This window comes from Camponotus floridanus, unplaced genomic scaffold (genome assembly GCF_003227725.1).
Source record: "Camponotus floridanus strain SB8 unplaced genomic scaffold, Cflo_v7.5 scaffold313, whole genome shotgun sequence".
NCBI classification, from domain to species: Eukaryota; Metazoa; Arthropoda; class Insecta; order Hymenoptera; family Formicidae; genus Camponotus; species Camponotus floridanus.
Genome location: NW_020229452.1, coordinates 60,292 through 65,772, shown reverse-complemented (window position 1 = coordinate 65,772; position 5,481 = coordinate 60,292).

Below are 5,481 nucleotides of genomic sequence, written 5' to 3'. Positions count from 1 at the left end.
TTTGTTTCCATGATATTTACAGGATTCCGTGATAGTGCATCTACATTTACGTTAATTTTTCCGGCTTTGTATACAACATCATAATCGTACTCTGATAGTTTCAGTCTCCAGCGTAGTATTCGCATGTTTGCGTCTTGTGCATTCTTGCACCACGTTAAAGGTTTATGATCAGTAACTAAAGTAAATTTTCTTCCGTATAAATATGGTCTGAAATATTTTACGCAATAAACTATGGCTAGGGCTTCTTTTTCATAAGTGTCATATTTTACTTTGTTATCTGTTAGAGTGCGTGACGCGTATACGATCGGTCGGTCTCTGTTTATTTCTCCTTGTGATAGGATTCCGCCTATGGCTATTCCTGAAGCATCTGTAGTCAATATGAATGGTTTCAAGAAATCAGGATATTGCAATACAGGTTCATTGCATAATTCTTGTTTCAAGATTTGAAACGATTCTTCTTGTTCGGATGTTCTGCATTCGAAATTTGTGTTGTTTTTTAATAAGGATGTTAACGGTTTGGCAAATTTAGAGAAATTAAGTATAAAATGTCTGTAATATCCGGCAAGTCCAAAAATTGTTTAACGTTTTTCGGCGTTTTCGGTCTCGGAAATAATTTCACAGCTTCTAATTCTTTTGGATCTGGTTTTACTCCATCTTTGCTAATTACATGTCCTAAATATGTTACTTCCGGCTTCAAAAATTCGCACTTGTCAGGCTGTAGTTTTAAATTAGCTTTTCGAAGACGTTCTATTAAATCGTTGTATTTTCTTTCATGTTCTTCTAATGACTTGGCATAAATAACTATGTCATCCATATATACAAATAATTCTTCGTCTTGTAGTCCTGTTACTACTAAATCCATTAAGCGTTGAAAAGTAGCCGGAGCGTTTTTTAAACCGAAAGGCATTCTGTCGAATTCGTAATGTCCGAAAGGAGTCGTAAAAGCGGTTTTATGACTGTTGGCAGGGTCCATTTTTATTTGATGAAATCCAGATGCGAGATCGCATATGGAAAAATATTGCGCTCGCCATAGTTGATCTAGTATATCAACAATATTAGGTAGTGGGTAATCGTCTCCAATAGTTTTTTCATTTAAGGTTCGAAAATCGAGAACCATTCTCCATCGTTTATTTCCTTTAGAATCATCTTTCTTAGGCACGATCCATATGGGTGTATTGTAAGGCGATTGCGAATGTTTCACTATGCCTCCCTGTAGAAGGTCCTCTACCTGCTTGTTTATTTCTTCTTTATGTATTTGCGGAAATCTATATTGCCGAGTATTTATCGGGTGATCATCGGTGGTCGTTATTCGATGTTGCAAAACATGAGTTGCGGTTAAATTTTCTCCAGGAATGTGGAAACGATCTTGACTATTCGTTATTAATTTTATTGTGTTTTCCTGTTCTTTTCCATTTAAATGCTCTAATCGCAATAAGTCAATAATTTTGGAGAGTCGATCTTCCTTAGTTTCCTCAGAAAGTACCAAACAATTATGCGACTCGGAGATTATAATGTCAACCTTGTGTTTAGACTTATGTTTTCGCGTAAATTTATCTATTATTTCTTGAGATTTATTACATAAGGACGTAGAAACTTTCGAAGATAGCTTATTCTTGCGGTTAATTTTTCGAGAATTTTCGATTTTTCTAATGTTCGAATTATGTTCTTGAGCCTCTTGGACGAGGTCTTTTATTATAACATGGGAGGCTTCTAATTCATTATTGTCGTTTTTTCCTGTAAATAATCCATCCTTTAGAGATGTAAGGTCCAGAGCGGACGAAGAACTTCTTTCCCTTTTTGGATAAGGTGTCGATTTTCGTAGTGAGGTTTGGTAACTTCCCTCCTTGCAATCGACGGAGCTGGAATTTTCTGACGAGCTTTGGAAACTTCCCTCCGAAATTCTAGAATTATTTTGTTCTAAAGAGGTTTGGTAATTTCCCTCTTTTCGATCGACAGAGCTGGAATTTTCTGACGAGGTTTGGAAACTTCCATCCGAAATTCCAGAATTATTTTTTTCTAAAGAGGTTTGGTAATTTCCCTCCTTGCAATCGACGGAGCTGGAATTTTCTGACGAGATTTGGAAACTTCCCTCCGAAATTCCAGAATTATTTTTTTCCAAAGAGGTTTGGTAATTTCTCTCTTTGCGATCGACGGAGCTGGAAGTTCAATTACCGTTCGTTTCCGTTCGATGACCGTTCGATGGTTGTTCATTTCCGTTTGACGACCGTTTGACGAGCGTTCGTTTCTGTTCAATTACCATTTGATTGGGGTTGACACATTATATCGTGCTAATTTGTATGAGAACATGCATACTTTTGTCTTACGACGCGTTTTTGATAAAGCGATAATGATACGTTCACCGTTTGTCTGCTCGCAAAGTCGCGATATGATAATATTATATTATACTATGCTGAGTTGCATGGGACCGCGCGCACTTTTGTCTTACGACGCGTTTTTGACATGGTGATAATGTGGCATCTCTACTATAAAATCCCGTGTCGAGACCTCGTTGCCGAGAAAAGTAAAAAAAAAAAAAAAAATGGAGTACATTTTTGAGAATTGCCCGGGGTGGAAGCAGTCCTTTTCCAACCTACTTTGTGTGCTATTGGTTAAACTGGCCTTCCACTGGGAGGTAAGTATCGATTTTGTGATTATTTTATAAAAAAATTTGTATATCTATATTAATTATATTTTTTATACAGTCCCAGGATGAAATCCAGATTCCTGGATTTGTTAACATACGTCGTCAACAGTCGGTGCGGGCGAAGCGGCGGTGGAGGAGACAGGACCTCTCCTTCATGTGGGGTGACGCTCCGGAGAGTCCCCAGGACGAGGAGGACATCTTCGACCTGCGGCGGATCTTCGGGAAAGAGGAGATTCGGGCACCCAATGGCATGTGTAATGGGGAGCACAGATGGATTTTTTTTTATAAATCTTATCGTAACTACACTTGTATTAATCCAATATATTTTTTTCTGTTACAGGAGCGGCCATCTCCCTGACCCAGCTCCCCCCTGACCCCCCCCCGCACACCCCAATATTATTATTTTTAAAATTATATTTTATATTTTATATTATTATTATTATTATATTTTATATTTTAAAATTTTATTCATAAAAAGATGACGTGTTAAGCGTCTTCTACAATGAGATTTTAAGGCGTAAGACTTAAGAAATTGACCATTCACAATCGAATATTCTCCTAATACCGTGATTGGTAAATATCTTAAAACTTACGCCTTAAAATCTTATTATAGACGCTACATTAAGCGTCGTCTACATTGAAATTTTAAGGAGACTTAAGGCGTAAGATTTAAGAAATTGACCAATTACAGTCAAGTATTAAGAGAATATTCGATTGTGATTGGTCAATTTCTGAAGTCTTATTCCTTAAGTCTCCTTAAAATCTCAGTGTAGGCGACGCTTCAAAAGTCGCCTACAATGGCCGTAGCATAAGGTTGTAAGGCGTAATACTCAAGAAATTGACCAATCACATTCAAATATGGAAGGGTTCCGAAATTGCTGCCAGTTTACTGCTAACACTTAAAATATATAGTATACGTAACGTGCACTGTAGAATTTACAGTTCTGGTAACAATTTCGGAACGTGGCTTATGAAGAGAATACTCGGCTATGATTGGACAATTTCTTAAGGCTTAGGGCTTAAATTATCTGTTGTAGATCGGGATTAAAGGTTCATCTGCATGGCCGTAAGTAGTAAGACTATGGGGATTCGAACTCTGGTCCTCTCAGGGGGCGTAAGGCGCGAGGGGAACTTGGTGCGGGTATGAGTGACGTCACGCGCGGGGAAGGAGGAACCGTGGCGCGCGGTGGTTGACGTCACCCGCGAGGAAGGGGAATGCGCGGCGCGACCGATGGACGAGGGGGTCCGCGCAGTGATGGGAATCAGCTGCGCGACCGATGGTCGAGGGGTCCGCGTAGTGAAGGGGATCAGCGGCGCGAGCGATGGACGAGGGGATCCGCGCGGTAAAGGGGGATCCGCGGAAAAAAGACGGTGGTATGAGAAGGACAGCACTACGTGTGGAAAAGGATAGTGCTACGAGTGCGACAAGGATGGCGTCATCGTTGGACAAGGACGACGCATAGGTGGGAGAAGGACGACGCAAAGGTAAATGAGCAACGAGTATATGAAAGATAAAGAACTATAATATTCTAAGCCAACGCGTGCGAGAGAGACAACGATAATATCGCGATACTTATAACTAGCGCAAGAGAGATGTAGGAATGGGGACGTACGGAGAAGCGCGTTAATAATCACATTTTTTTAAAATTGAAACAACATTTATTTATTAAAAATCTATATATTTTTGTGTCAGCACGAGAGATTACTTATTCTAAGCGCGAAAGATGAAGATGGATTTACGATTAACGCATGAGAGAGAACGATATCACGATACTTACAACTAGCGCGAGAGAGACGCAGGGATGTGAACGCAAGGAGGGGCATGCAAATAATTAAATTTTTTTTAAAATTAAAATATAAAATTTTTTAAGTGTGTGTGTTATACATATGTGTGTGTGTGTGTGTGTGTGTGTGTGTGTGTGTGTGTGTGCGTGCGTGCGTGTGTGTGTACTTAAAATTAAGATTATAATTTTTATGAATAAAGTTTTAAAATATAAAATATAATAATAATAATAATATAAAATATAAAATATAATTTTAAAAATAATAATATTGGGGGTTCGGGGGTGGGGGGTCAGGGGGGAGCTGGGTCAGGGAGATGGCCGCTCCTGTAACAGAAAAAAATATATTGGATTAATACAAGTGTAGTTATAATAAGATTTATAAAAAAAAATTCATCTGTGCTCCCCATTACACATGCCATTGGGTGCCCGAATCTCCTCCTCTTCCCCGAAGATCCGCCGCAGGTCGTAGATGTCCTCCTCGTCCTGGGGACTCTCCGGAGCGTCACCCCTCATGAAGGAGAGGTCCTGTCTCCTCCATCGCCGCTTCGCCCGCACCCACTGTCGACGCCGTATGTTAATAAATCCAGGAATCTGGATTTCATCCTGGGACTATATAAAAAAATATAATTAATATAGATATACAAATTTTTTTATAAAATAATCACAAAATCGATACTTACCTCCCAGTGGAAGGCCAGTTTAATCAATAGCATACAAAGTAGGTTAGAAAAGGGCTGCTTCCACCCCGGGCAATTCTCAAAAATGTACTCCATTTTTTTTTACTTTTCTCTTCTTAACTCGCGCACTCTCTGAAACTTTCTGATGCGGCAACGAGGTCTCGACACGGGATTTTATAGTAGAGATGCCACATTATCACCATGCCAAAAACGCGTCGTAAGACAGAAGTACGCGCGGTCCCATGCATCTCAGCATAGTATAATATAATATTATCATATCGCGACTTTGCGAACAGACAAACGGTGGACGTATCATTATCGCTTTATCAAAAACGCGTCGTAAGACAAAAGTATGCATGTTCTCATGCAAATTAGC